Source organism: Arachis hypogaea, chromosome 19, assembly GCF_003086295.3.
Source record: "Arachis hypogaea cultivar Tifrunner chromosome 19, arahy.Tifrunner.gnm2.J5K5, whole genome shotgun sequence".
Classification (NCBI taxonomy): Eukaryota; Viridiplantae; Streptophyta; class Magnoliopsida; order Fabales; family Fabaceae; genus Arachis; species Arachis hypogaea.
The window spans coordinates 71,529,658-71,545,218 of NC_092054.1; the positions used below are offsets into that span (position 1 = coordinate 71,529,658).

The 15,561-nt window shown below is 37.9% G+C and overlaps 2 non-coding genes across 2 annotated transcripts; one reads left to right on the plus strand and one right to left on the minus strand.

Annotated features, from left to right (window-relative positions):
* Positions 1-8,067: 8,067 nt before the first annotated feature.
* On the minus strand, positions 8,068-8,171 carry LOC112780406 (small nucleolar RNA R71). The gene has a single exon (XR_003191246.1). It is a non-coding gene; the product is annotated as a small nucleolar RNA R71 (small nucleolar RNA).
* A 5,068-nt stretch (positions 8,172-13,239) lies between these two features.
* On the plus strand, positions 13,240-13,347 carry LOC112781993 (small nucleolar RNA R71). The gene has a single exon (XR_003192738.1). It is a non-coding gene; the product is annotated as a small nucleolar RNA R71 (small nucleolar RNA).
* The last annotated feature ends 2,214 nt before the right edge of the window (positions 13,348-15,561 follow it).

The window sequence follows — 15,561 nt, forward strand, 5'->3', positions numbered from 1 at the left end:
GAAAGCTTGAAGACCATTTGAAGAAAGTGTATAAATAGATTAGAATTTAAGTTTTAAGGAAGCTTCCCTTTGAGTTTTCAGAGAGCTTTCTTTTCTGGTTTGATTGAGAGCTCACTTTTACATTTCTTAGCATTGTTGTTTTAATTCAAGAGAATTTGGGAGGAGAATTGATCTCTCTTCTTCCTTGTTCTTGCCCAGCACTCTTTACTTTTCTTGTCTTGGATTTTGGGTGGAGAATTGAAGAAATTCTGTTTCAATCTCACCTTGGAATCTTGTTTAATTTTCTGCTTAATTGAATTTCAGTTTCGGTTAATTGTTCTTCATCTACTTTCTTTGCAATTTACAATTTCCTTGGCAATTGTTCTTGTTGGATCTAGGAAGGCATTGAGATCTAGACTTGGTTTTCTAGTCTCTTGGGTCCTGAGATCCGGATTTTCCATTTCCCATTCCCTGTTTACTGTTTTCATGCTCATTTACAATTCTGTTTCTAGATCTGATTCAATCCAAGTGTTCTTCTATTCCTCTGCTTGTTAAATTTTAATTTCCCTTGTTTAATTCCTGCAAATCCAACTCCCAATTCCCTTTACAATTCAAGCCATTTACATTTCTTGCACTTTAAGATTCTGCAATTTACATTTCTTGCGTTCTAAGTTTTTGCCATTTAATTTCTTGTTCTTTAAGATTCAGCACTTTAAATTTCAGCTCTCTTTAATTTCATGCCAATTACCCATTCCCTTTACTTTCTATGCAATTTAAATTCTGCAAATCACAAATCTCTCAACCAAATCTTGATTCGCTTGACTAAATCAACCACTAAACTAAAATTGCTCAATCCTTCAATCCCTGTGGGATCGACCTCACTCCCGTGAGTTATTATTACTTGATGCGACCCGGTGCACTTGCCGGTTAGATTTGGGTGTCTTGGAGAAATTCGTTTCTCTATGAAAATATCCCATCAAGTTTTTGGCACCGTTGCCGGGGATTGATTAGGTTGACAATGATTAAGTGAGGTGGTGATCTAGATCAAGCACTTTTTCTTTTCTGTTTCTTTATTTTCGTTGCTAACCCGCTAACTGTTTGAATTTTTGCTTAAGCTAACTAATATTTCACTTCAGCCTTGGATTGAAGTGTTATTGCCTTTCTGGTGTTGTGTGATTCTTATGTTTTGTTTGTATGTCAGATACAAGAAGAGAGATCCCTACCTTTCATGAAACTGACGAAAGAATCCTCCGAAGGCTAAGAAGAGAAGCAAGAGAAAAAAATGTTGCTGGAGAGGAAGAATCAGATGAAGAATATCATGAAGACAGCTGAAGAAGCTCAGAACCACATTGACATGGTGGCTAACAACCAATATTTCTTTGGCCATCAGAGACAACACCAACCATCACTAAGGAAAGGAGTGTTAGAAATGGAAGGGGTTGACAACCTCCTAGCTCAAAACAAGATAATGCAGCAGCAGATTCAAGAACAATTTGAGCAGATGGATAAAAAGATTGATAGTTTACAAGTTGTAGCAGTGAATACAAGCCAACCATCAACCACATGGGGACAAAATGAAGAAAACCAAGAAAATCAGCAGCAGGAACAACCTCAATATGTGCACAACCAAGGCTCATGCCAAAATGAGGTTTATGGTGACACCTACAATCCATTCTGGAAGAACCATCCAAATCTCAGATGGGGAGATAACCACACCCACAGCCAGCAATCGTGGCAGAAAAACTCAAACCAAAACAACTCAAGGAACACAACTTACTCAAACCACGACCAGCAAAACGCTAATAATAATCAATACAAGAAACCACAAAATACATATCAACCACCCCACCACAATCCACAAACTCATCAAAATAGCATTTCCGCACCAACATCTAACCCCCAAAACTACCACACTACCCCTACAAATAACTTCCAGCAACCACATTCCACCCCCATCATACCACCAATAGACCATCATGAAAGTAGAATTTCATGTCTTGAGGCAGCCATACAAGCAATTGCTCAGTCCACTCAAAGCTTGGTCAAAATGCAAGAGAGAAATGAAGCTACCATGAAGAGCCTTGAACGACAAGTGGGACAATTGGCCAAACAAGCTGAACGGCCAACCAATGTTATCCCAAGTGATACAATCTCCAATCCAAAGGACAAAGGAAAAGCTACAAAGTGGGAGGAGTGCAAAGCAATCATAGTGGGAAGTGAAAAGACTAGGGAGAAGGAAGCCATCAAGCAAGAAGAACACAACAGAGAAGTTCCACAAGAAGAGACAGAAGAGAGAAGTGAAGAGGAGAGAAAAACCAAGAATGCAAAAAGCTCAAAGAAAGATGTGGACATCCTTGAAACACAGCTACAAGAGAAGAAGGAAGGGGTGAAGCCAGATGTCCCCAAACTTCCGTACCCTCAGAGGTTAAAAAAAGAAAACGAGGATAAGCAATACTCAAAATTCCTGGATATATTCAAGACTCTCAGCCTCAATATTCCTTTCTTAGAAGCACTTGAACAAATGCCATTATATGCCAAATTTATGAAAGAAGTACTCACAAAGAGAAGATCCCTGAAGGAAGGACAGATTGTTGAGATGACAAAGGAATGTAGTGCTATCCTCCAAAGAGAGTTGCCAAAGAAGAAAGATGATCCTGGGAGTTTTTACATACCTTGCACCATAGGAAACATAACAATTGAGAAGTCATTTTGTGACCTCGGTGCAGGTATAAACTTGATGCCTTTGTCTCTAATGAGGAAACTTCAAATTTCTGAGCTGAAGTCCACACGAATAGTTCTCCAAATGGCTGACAAATCCATTAAGCAAGCACTGGGAGTTGTGGAGAATGTGTTGGTAAAAGTGGGAAAATTCTTTCTCCCAGCTGATTTTGTCATCCTGGATATGGATGAAGACCCTAACACTCCCATCATCCTGGGGAGGCCTTTCCTGGCTACGGGCAGAGCATTGATAGATGTTGAAAAAGGAGAATTGTTGTTAAGAGTGCATGATGAGCACCTAGCATTCCATGTTTTTAAAATCCTGCATGAGCCTACTCAAGAAGAAGATTGTATGAAGGATAAGGCCAAGGATCAAAGCTTGAAGGAGGCATTCAATGAGTTAACTCCAAGACTTCTACATCCATGCTTGAAAGAAGTAAAGATGGTGCAACAGACCAAAGAAATCAAGGAGGAACTAGATCCAAAACCCCCAGATGAGAACCTCAACATTCCAGATAAAGAACCACCAAGGCATGAATCATCTCTTAAGAAAGAAGAGAAGAAGAAGAGGCCAAAAGGGTGGAAAAATAAGAAAATCCCCACTGAAGGCTTTTCACCAGGGGATAAAGTAGTGTTAAACACACAACCAATGAAGATGTCTCCACAATTATTTGAATATTACACTGTGAACCGGGTACTTTCACTTGAACACTTAGAGATCATCAAAGAGGATACCGGAAGAAAGTTCACAGTAAGAGGAGAAAAGCTGAGGCACTATGATTTTCAACCTCCATGATCAAAGAACAAGATGTCAAGCTAGTGACATTAAAAGAGCGCTTGTTGGGAGGCAACCCAACCTGAGATAGTTTTTTTTTCATAGCCTTTTCAATAAAAATGTTGAATAATTGGTATGCATTGCAAGGAGCTAAGTTTGGTGTTGCACACCAAAACAATTTAAGGAAGAATGAAGGATTCTAAGTTTGGTGTTCCACCAAAATCTCATTTAAAAGTATACTCTCACCTCCTGCATAATGCTAGCTCCAAGCAATCAGACAAATTATTCAACCATTTAATTGCTTTTAGTTTTGGTTCCATAACCTTTAGCAAGGCCAAAAGTAGTCATAAGTAGACAACCTGTTGCATTAGAGACAGTGGCAAGGAATTAAGTTTGGTGTTCCCACACCAAATTAAATCCAAAAGCCACACTCAATTCATGCATACTAACCAGTCACCTAAGGGCTTGAGAAGCAAGCAACTTTTGAGAATTGTGCAGGGAACTAACCACCAATTGAAGACATAATGCACCATGACTCAAAAGGGGATCAACAAAAAGAAGGACAAAAGAACTACAAACCAATAGGTTGTATCTATACTTAACTTCAGCTGTTGAGAGATGCTATGATTTATATCTTGCTAAAGTGTTCATCTAGTACAAGTAGAATCAATTTTCTTAAAATAAGTAAGCTAGTCTAAGTGTGTGCTTGTGTGTTTACTTTCACTTAAAAAAATGCATGCTTTGTCCCCTGCAATTTCAATTCAATAAAAGAAATGTTTGAATGTGAAGTGAGATAGTTCTCTGTTAGATTGAAGTACAATAAAAGTAAGTGGTGGTATGTATGTGTGATTGTATAATAGCTCACTTTTAGTGAATAAAAGAACTAGGATGCCCCCTTCTAAGTATAAAGTGGCCTACTGTCTATGAATCTCAATCAAATAAAAATCCTTGGTTAGAAAGAAAAACAAAAAGAAAGAAAAAAGGGGAGAAAAAGAAACAGCCAAAGAGTGGCAGAACAAAAGAAAACAAAAAGAAACAAAGCTGGACACCAATAGCTTGAACCTTAGAATATATGCCTGTGGTGTCTTTGTATTAGGATTTGCTTGGACTACTAAGCTCTTTGGAGTGCATCAACACTCGGTGACTTGGGTTAACTAACCCGGGATCATCAGCTGAAAGTCCACTGTCAAGAGCAACCTAACTACAAGGCATTTAGTAGCCCAAAGAGGTGCTGGGCATCAATGTTTTAAGAAGGAATGTGAGCCAAGTGTCTATAGTGAATAATGTGTCAAGTATAAAGAAAAGAAAATGAACTTGCTACACATGACACTCAAATAAAGCTCATGAACAAGACAATAGCCAAGGATAAAGGAATAATGAGAGGTCATAGCAGTATGTTACTTGAAGCTTGAAGGAGGCTTTCTAGGCTTAAGAGTCAATAAGAGGTGAGTGTGTACATATCCACATAAAACCCCATGAACTATCAATAACACTCTACTAGCATGAACATCCTCTCCCATTTCATTCTTTTTTCTCAATAAATCATTTCTTGCTTGGGGACAAGCAAGCTTTAAGTTTGGTGTTGTGATGACAAGTCATCTTAGCCTAGTTTCACTAGCCTTTTTCTTTTGTTTTCAATTGAATTATGCACTTTCTTGAGCCAAAAGCAAGCCAATTGGGTAGATTTTCATGTTTCCTTTAATTTAATCAACCATGTATGAATTCATGCTATTTCATGAGGTTTTATGCTATAATTGTCATATATTATGAAAGAATGAATATCTCATGATTTTGAGCATAGCTTTGATGTGTTTGGTTGATTAATGATAGGTGAAGAAAGCTTGGAGAAAGGTTGATGCAAGAAGGAATGGCTAGGAGGAATGACTTGAGTCTTGGATTAATTATGAACCAAGAAGCAAAAGCTGGAGCAAAAGTTAGCCCCTAACTTTTTGGCTAACTTTTGGGTAAAAGCTGGAGCAAAAGTTAGCCCCTAACTTTTTGGCTAACTTTTGGGCAAAAGCTGGAGCAAAAGTTAGCCCCTAACTTTTTGGCTAACTTTTGGGCAAAAGCTGGACCAAAAGTTACCCCCTAACTTTTTGGCTAACTTTTGGCATGAAAAACACTCCCTAGATGCACCAAAAGTTTGCGCCAACGTTAGCCCCTAACTTTTTGGCTAACGTTGGCGCCTGAAAAACTCTCCCTGGGCTAGCAAAAGTTTGCGCCAACGTTAGCCCCTAACTTTTTGGCTAACGTTGGCGCCATGAATAACCAAGGGGAAGCCAACGTTGGAGCAAAAGTTAGACCCCTAACTTTTGCCCCAACGTTGGTATCAGCAAAACAATGGTGCTGATGTGAAAAGTTGGAGCAAAAGTTAGACCCTAACTTTTACTCCAACTTTTACTCAAGCTTTCATGATTCCAACCCGGTTCAATTCGGTTCTTCTCCAAACTCCAGGAGCAATCAACCAAGGCCTCTCTCAACCCAATTCCACCAAGAGCAAAGGTCCAATTGAAGGCTTGAAGACCATTTGAAGAAAGTGTATAAATAGATTAGAATTTAAGTTTTAAGGGAGCTTCCCTTTGAGTTTTCAGAGAGCTTTCTTTTCTGGTTTGATTGAGAGCTCACTTTTACATTTCTTAGCATTGTTGTTTTAATTCAAGAGAATTTGGGAGGAGAATTGATCTCTCTTCTTCCTTGTTCTTGCCCAGCACTCTTTACTTTTCTTGTCTTGGATTTTGGGTGGAGAATTGAAGAAATTCTGTTTCAATCTCACCTTGGAATCTTGTTTAATTTTCTGCTTAATTGAATTTCAGTTTCGGTTAATTGTTCTTCATCTACTTTCTTTGCAATTTACAATTTCCTTGGCAATTGTTCTTGTTGGATCTAGGAAGGCATTGAGATCTAGACTTGGTTTTCTAGTCTCTTGGGTCCTGAGATCCGGATTTCCCATTTCCCATTCCCTGTTTACTGTTTTCATGCTCATTTACAAATCTGTTTCTAGATCTGATTCAATCCAAGTGTTCTTCTATTCCTCTGCTTGTTAAATTTTAATTTCCCTTGTTTAATTCCTACAAATCCAACTCCCAATTCCCTTTACAATTCAAGCCATTTACATTTCTTGCACTTTAAGATTCTGCAATTTACATTTCTTGCGTTCTAAGTTTCTGCCATTTAATTTCTTATTCTTTAAGATTCAGCACTTTAAATTTCATGCCAATTACCCATTCCCTTTACTTTCTATGCAATTTAAATTCTGCAAATCACAAATCTCTCAACCAAATCTTGATTCGCTTGACTAAATCAACCACTAAACTAAAATTGCTCAATCCTTCAATCCCTGTGGGATCGACCTCACTCCCGTGAGTTATTATTACTTGATGCGACCCGGTGCACTTGCCGGTTAGATTTGGGTGTCTTGGAGAAATTCGTTTCTCTGCGAAAATATCCCATCATTGCCTAATAAGAAAGATTCAATCTTTAAATTTTAAAATCAAATCTTTTTGTTTCTTGTTAGTCAAGTAATCAACTTTAATTTTCAAAATCAAATCTTTTTAAATTTATTTTTCAAGTCTTTTTCAAAATAAATTTCAATCACATCTTTTTCAAAATCAATTTCAAAATCTTTTCTAACTTCTTATCTTTTCAAATTTGAATTTCAAATCTTTTTCAATTAACCACTTAACTTTTTGATTGATTCTTATCTTTTTCAAAACTGCGTAATTTTCGAAAATCCCTTCCCTCTTTTTCAAAATTCCCTTTTTTTAAATAATTATTTTCATTTTTAATTTAATTTGATTTCAATTTTAATTTTCAAAATTTAACTTTAAATTTTATTTTTTAATTTAATTAATTTTCGAAATTCCCTCTCTCTCATCTCCTTCTATTTATTTATTCATCTACTAACACTTCTCTTCCACCCAAGATTCAAACCACATCTTCCTCTCCGTGTTCGAATTTTACCTCTTCTCCTTCTTACATTATTCTCTTCTTATACTTGCATAAGGAATCTCTATACTTTGACATAGAGGATTCCATATTTTCTTTTCTGTTTTCTTCTTTTTCATATGAGCAGGAACAAGGATAAGAACATTCTTGTTGAGGCTGATCCTGAACCTGAAAGGACTCTGAAGAGGAAGCTAAGGGAAGCTAAAGCACAACTCTCTGGAGAAAATCTGACAGAAATTTTCGAAAAAGAAGGTGACATGGCCGAAAATAATAACAATGCAAGAAAGATGCTTGGTGACTTTACTGCACCAAATTCCAATTTACATGGAAGAAGCATCTCAATTCCTGCCATTGGAGCAAACAACTTTGAGCTTAAACCTCAATTAGTTTCTCTGATGCAACAGAACTGCAAGTTTCATGGACTTCCATCTGAAGATCCTTTTCAGTTCTTAACTAAATTCTTGTAAATCTGTGATACTGTTAAGACCAATGGGGTTGATCCCGAGGTCTACATGCTTATGCTTTTCCCATTTGCTGTAAGAGACAGAGCTAGAATATGGTTGGACTCTCAACCTAAGGATAGCCTGAACTCTTGGGATAAGCTGGTCATGGCTTTCTTAGCCAAGTTCTTTCCTCCTCAAAAGCTTAGTAAGCTCAGAGTGGATGTTTAAACCTTCAAACAGAAAGAAGGTGAATCCTTCTATGAAGCTTGGAAGAGATACAAGGAACTGACCAAAAAGTGTCGTTCTGACATGCTTTCAGAATGGACCATCCTGGATATATTCTATGATGGTCTATCTGAGCTATCAAAGATATCACTGGACCATTCTGCAGGTGGATCCATTCACCTAAAGAAAACGCCTGCAAAAGCTCAAGAACTCATTGACATGGTTGCAAATAACCAGTTCATGTACACTTCTGAAAGGAATCCTGTGAATAATGGGACGCCTATGAGGAAGGGAGTTCTTGAAATTGATACTCTGAATGCCATATCGGCTCAAAATAAAATATTGACTCAGCAAGTCAATATAATCCTGAGAACCCTGCAATAGCAGAGGTGAATTACATGGGTGAACCCTATGGAGACACCTATAATCCCTCATGGAGAAATCATCCAAATTTCTCATGGAAGGATCAACAAAAGCCTCAACAAGGCTTTAATAATGGTGGAAGAAACAGGTTTAGCAATAGCAAGCCTTTTCCATCATCCACTCAGCAACAGACAGAGAGTTCTGAGCAGAATCCATCTAGCTTAGCAAATATAGTCTCTGATCTATCTAAGGCCACTGTAAGTTTCAAGAATGAAACATAGTCCTCCATTAGGAATTTGGAGGCACAAGTGGGCCAGCTGAGTAAAAGAGTCACTGAAACTCCTCCTAGTACTCTCCCAAGCAATACAAAAGAAAATCCAAAGAGAGAGTGCAAGGCCATTGATTTAACCATCATGGCCGAACCTACAAGGGAGGAGAAGGATGTGAATCCTAGTGAGGAAGACCTCCTGGGATATCCAGTGACCAATAAGGAGTTTCCCTCTAAGGAACCAAAGGAATCTGAGGCTCATCTAGAGACCATAGAGATTCCATTGAACCTCGTTATGCCATTCATGAGCTATGATGGGTATTCTTCTTCTGAAGAGAATGAAGATGTCATTGAAGAGGAAGTTGCCAAGTACCTTGGTGCAATCATGAAGCTGAATGCCAAATTATTTGGTAATGAGACTTGGGAAGATGAACCTCCCTTGCTCATCAATGAACTGAGTGATCTGGATCAACTGACATTGCCTCAGAAGAAACAGGATCCTGGAAAGTTCTTAATACCTTATACCATAGGCACCATGACCTTTGAGAAGGCTCTATGTGACCTTGGGTCAGGGATAAACCTCATGCCACTCTCTGTAATGGAGAACTGGGAATCTTTGAGGTGCAAACTGTCAGAATCTCATTAGAGATGGCAGACAACTCAAGAAAACAGGCTTATGGACAAGTAGAGGACGTGCTAGTAAAGGTTAAAGGCCTTTACATCCCTGCTGATTTCATAATCCTAGACACTGGAAAGGATGAGGATGAATCCATCATCCTTGGAAGACCCTTCCTAGCCACAGCAAGAGCTGTGATTGATGTGGACCAAGGAGAATTGATCCTTCAACTGAATGAAGATAGCCTTGTGTTTAAAACTCAAGGATCTCCTTCTGTAACCATGGAGAGGAAGCATGAAAAGCTTCTCTCACTACAGAGTCAACCAAAGCCCCCAAAGTCAAACTCTAAGTTTGATGTTGGGAGGCCACAACCAAACTCTAAGTTTGGTGTTGAACCCCCACATTCAAACTCTAAGTTTGGTGTTGGAAGGTTCCAACATCTGTGAGGCTCTGTGAGAGCTCACTGTTAATCTATTGACATTAAAGAAGTGCTTGTTGGGAGGCAATCCAATGTTATCTTCTATTGTTATTTCGTGTTTTATTAGGTTGATGATCATGTGGAGTCAAAAAAACTACTGAAAAATCAAAAACGAAATGAAAAACAGCAGAAAAAATAGCACACCCTGGAGGAGAGCAGTCTGGCGTTTAAACGCCAGAAACAAGCATCTGTCTGGCGTTTAACGCCAGAAACAGGCACCAAGCTGGTGTTAAACGCCAGAACAGAGTATGGAAGTGGCGTTTAATGCTAGAAACAAGTAGCATTGTCTCCACATCAAAATAATTAAACTAAGTTCAAGGATAAATTTGAAACTCATGTACTTCTTGTTCTTTTGAATTAAAACATTTTTCATTTAAGAGAGGTGATGGATTCATAGGACATTCATAACTTTAGGACAAAGTTACTAACTACTAATGATCATGTAATGAAGACACAAACATGGATAAGCACTTAACATAGAAAACGAAAAACAGAGAATGTAAGAACAAGGAATGAGTCCACCTTAGTGATGGTGGCGTTTCCTCCTTGAGGAACCAATGATGTCCTTGAGCTCTTCTATGTCTCTTCCTTGTCTTTGTTGCTCATCCCTCATTGCTTTTTGATCTTCTCTAATTTCATGAAGGATGATGGAGCGCTCTTGATGTTCCACCCTTAATTGCCCCATGTTGGAACTTAATTCTCCTACGGAGGTGTTGGTTTGCTCCCAAAAATTCTGTGGAGGAAAGTGCATCCCTTGAAGTATCTCAGGGATTTCTTGATGATGAGCTTCTTCATGTGCCTGTTGAGATCCATGAATGTGCTCTCTTGTTTGCTCCATCCTTTTCTTAGTGATGGGCTTGTGAGATGAATCTTTCCATCTCCCTTGGCTCAGAGGTGGAAGCAATTGTCTTCCCTTTCCTCTTTCTTGAGGTTTCTCTGGCCTTAGGTGCCATTAATGGTTATAGAAAAACAAAAAAGCTATGCTTTTACCACACCAAACTTAGAATGTTGCTCGTCCTCGAGCAAAAGAAGAAAGAATAGAAGAAGAAGAAGAAGATATGGAGGAGATGGAGGATTGTGTGTATTCGGCCATATGGGTGGGATTGGGTGGGAAAGAGATATTGAATTTTGAAGGTAGGTGGGTGTATGGATGTGAGTCGTAAAGTGGTGATAGGGAAGAGAGATTGAGGTGATTGGTGAAGAGTTTTGGGGAAGAGTGTTTATGGGATTGTATGAAAGAGGGGTGAGAAGAAGTCAGTGGAGGTAGGTGGGGATCCTGTGGGGTCCACAGATCCTGAGGTGTTCAAGGATTTACAACCTTGCACCAAATTCGGTATGCAAAATGCCCTTCCTCACAACTCTGGGCGTTCAGCACCTGATTGGTGCTTGTTCTGGGCATTGAACGCCCATTTATTGCCCATTTTTGGCGTTGAACGCCAGAACCATGCTTGTTCTGGGCGTTCAGCGCCAGCTCTTCTCCAGGGTGCATTTCTGGCGTTCAAACGCACAGATGCTGCCCATTTCTGGCGTTCAGCGCCAGAACCATGCTCTATTTTGGCGTTGAACGCCCAAAAGATGCTTCTTACTGGCGTTTAAACGCCAGTAAGGTCTTCCTCCAGGGTGTGATTTTTTTCTGCTGTTTTTGATTCCGTTTTCAATTTTTATATTTATTTTGTGACTCCACATGATCATGTACCTACAAAGACATATAACTAATAAAAATATAATTAAATAAAAATTGGGTTGCCTCCCAACAAGCGCTTCTTTAATGTCAATAGCTTGACAGTGGGCTCTCATAGAGCCTCACAGATGTTCAGAGCATTGTTGAGACTTTCCAATACCAAACTTAGAGTTTGACTGTGGGGGCTCTGGTTGACTCTGTTTTGAGAGAAGCTTTTCATGCTTCCTCTCCATGTTTACAGATGGATGTCCTTGAGTTTTAAACTCAAGGGAGTCCTCATTCAATTGAAGGACTAGTTCACCTCTGTCAACATCAATTACAGCTCTTGCTGTGGCTAGGAAGGGTCTTCCAAGGATGATGAATTCATCCTCGTCCTTCCCAGTATCTAGGACTATGAAATCAGCAGGGATGTAAAGGCCTTCAACCTTTACTAACACGTCCTCTACTTGTCCATAAGCCTGTTTTCTTGATTTGTCTGCCATCTCTAATGAGATTTTAGTAGCTTGCACCCCAAAGATTCCCAGTTTCTCTATTACAGAGAGGGGCATGAGGTTTATCCCTGAACCAAGGTCACATAGAGCTTTTTCAAAGATCATGGTGCCTATGGCACAAGGTATTATAAACTTTCCAGGATCCTGTTTCTTCTGAGGCAATGTCAGTTGATCCAGATCACTCAGTTCATTGGTAAACAAGGGAGGTTCATATTCCCAAGTCTCAATACCAAATAATTTGGCATTCAGCTTCATGATTGCACCAAGGTACTTGGTAGCTTTCTCTTCGGTAACATCCTCATTCTCTTTAGAAGAGGAATACTCATCAGAGCTCATGAATGGCATAAGGAGGTTCAATGGAATCTCTATGGTCTCTAGATGAGCCTCAGATTCCTTTGGTTCCTCAGAGGGAAACTCCTTATTGATCACTGGACGTCCCAGGAGGTCTTCCTCACTGGGATTTACGTCCTCCCCTTCCTCTTTGGATTCGGCCATGATGGTTATATCAGTGGCCTTGCACTCTCCTTTTGGATTTTCTTCTGTATTGCTTGGGAGAGTACTAGGAGGGATTTCAGTGATCCTTTTACTCAGCTCGCCCACTTGTGCTTCCAAATTTCTAACGGAGGACCTTGTTTCATTCATGAAACTTACAGTGGCCTTAGATAGATCAGAGACTAAGTTTGCTAAATTAGAGGCATTTTATTCAGAGTTCTCTTTCTGTTGCTGAGTGGATGATGGAAAAGGCTTGTTGTTGCTAAACCTGTATCTTCTACCATTATTAAAGCCTTGTTGAGGCTTTTGTTGATGCTTCCATGAGAGATTTGGATGATTTCTCCATGATGGATTATAGGTGTTTCCATATGGTTCACCCATGTAATTCACCTCTGCTATTGCAGGGTTCTCAGGATCATAAGCTTCTTCTTCAGAAGATGCCTCTTGAGTACTGTTGGATGCAGCTTGGATTCCATTCAGACTCTGAGAAATCATATTGACTTGCTGAGTCAATATTTTATTCTTAGCCAATATGGCATTCAGAGTATCAATTTCAAGAACTCCCTTATTTTGAGACGTCCCATTACTCACAGGGTTCCTCTCAGAAGTGTACATGAACTGGTTATTAGCAACCATGACAATGAGTTCTTGAGGTTCTGCAGGCATTTTCTTTAGGTGAATGGATCCACCTGCAGAAGTATCCAATGACATCTTAGCTAGTTCAGATAGACCATCATAGAATATATCCAGGATGGTCCATTCTGAAAGCATGTCAGAAGGACACTTTTTGGTCAGTCCTTTGTATCTCTCCCAAGCTTCATAGAGGGATTCACCTTCTTTCTGTCTGAAGGTTAGGACATCCACTCTAAGCTTACTAAGCTTTTGAGGAGGAAAGAACTTGGCTAAGAAAGCCTTGACCAGCTTATCCCAAGAGTTCAGGCTATCCTTAGGTTGAGAGTTTAACCATATTCTAGCTCTGTCTCTCACAGCAAAAGGGAAAAGCATGAGCCTGTAGACTTCAGGATCTACTCCATTAGTCTTAACAGTATCACAGATCTGCAAGAATTCAGTTAAGAACTGAAAAGGATCTTCAGATGGAAGTCCATGAAACTTGCAGTTTTGTTGCATTAGAGAAACTAGCTGAGGTTTCAGCTCAAAATTGTTTGCTTCAATGGTAGGGATGGAGATGCTTCTTCCATGTAAATTAGAATTAGGTACAGTAAAGTCACCAAGCATCCGCCTTGCATTATTATTATTTTGGGCTGCCATGTCCTCTTCTTGTTCGAAAATTTCTGAAAGGTGCATGCTGGCTTGTTGTAATTTAGCTTCTCTTAGTTTCCTCTTCAGAGTCCTTTCAGGTTCTGGATCTGCTTCAACAAGAATATTCTTGTCTTTGCTCCTGCTCATATGAAAAAGAGGGAACAGAAGAATAATAATAATAGGGATCCTTTTTGCCCAAGTATAGAGGTTCCCTTATGTGAGTAGAAGAAAAGTGTTTGTAGATGAATAAATAAATAGAAGGAAATGAGAGAGAGAGAGAGAGAGAGAAATTTCAAAAATAATTTTTGAAAAAGAGTTAGTGATTTTCGAAAATAGTTTTTGAAAAAGGTTAGTAATTTTCGAAAATTAAGAATAAAATTAAAATCAAAAATTAAAATAATTAGTTAATTTAAAAAGAATTTTTGAAAAAGAGGGAGATATTTTCGAAAATTAGAGAGAGAGAGAGAGAGTTAGTTATGTAGTTTTGAAAAAGATAAGAAACAAACAAAAAGTTAGTTAGTTAGTTGAAACAAATTTTGAAAAGATATGGTTGAAATTCGTTTTGAAAAATATTTGATTTTTTAAAATCACAATTAATGACTTGATTCACAAGAAATCACAAGATATGATTCTAGAACTTAAAGTTTGAATCTTTCTTAACAAGCAAGTAACAAACTTGAAATTTTTGAATCAAAACATTAATTGATGATGATATTTTCGAAAATTATGTGATAAAATTAAGAAAAATATTTTTGAAAAATATTTAAAAATTTTAAAAAATAACTAAGAAAAATGAAAAAGATTTGAATTTTGAAAAAGATTTTGAAAAAGATAAGATTTTTAAATTGAAAATTTGATTTGACTCATAAGAAACAACTGAATTTTGAAAATTTTTGAAAAAGTCAATCCAAATTTTCAAATTTTATGAGAGAAAAAGGGAAAGATATTTTTTTGATTTTTTGAATTTTTATGATGAGAGAGAAAAACATGAAAAAGACTCAATGCATGAAAATTTTGGATCAAAACAATTAATGCATGCAAGAATGCTATGAATGTCAAGATGAACACCAAGAACACTTTGAAGATCATGATGAACATCAAGAACATATTTTTTAAAATTTTTTGATGCAAAGAAAACATGCAAGACACCAAACTTAGAAATCTGTCATGTTCAGACACTATGAATGCAAGAATGCATATGAAAAACAAGGAAAGACACAAAACAAGAAAACATCAAGATCAAACAAGAAGACTTACCAAGAACAACTTGAAGATTATGAAGAACACTATGAATGCATGAATTTTCGAAAAATGCAAGATGAATATGCAATTGACACCAAACTTAAAAATTGACTCAAGACTCAAACAAGAAACACAAAATATTTTTGATTTTTATGATTTTCTAATTTTTTTGGTTTTTTTCAAAAATTATATGAAAAAGAAAAAATAAGGATTCCAAAATCTTTAAGAAGAATTCCAGGAATCCTTCAATATTAGCCCAAAGCTCCAATCAAAGGGTTGGACATGGCTTAATCGCCAGTCAGCTTTAGGATGGAATTACATGCATTGTGGTGATTAGTTGAAGACCAATCCCAAAGCAGTTTGGGTATGGCTTTACAGCTAGATAGGATTCAAGATGTTACCATGAAACTCTAGAATTCATTCTTGAAAGTTTTGAAGACATAGAATAATTTAAAATTTTTTTTTTAAAAAACAGATGAGAAATTTTTGAAAGATTTTTGAAAATTTTTTGAAAATAAAACAAAAAGAAACTTACCTAATCTGAGCAACAAGATGAACCGTCAGTTGTCCAAACTCGAACAATCC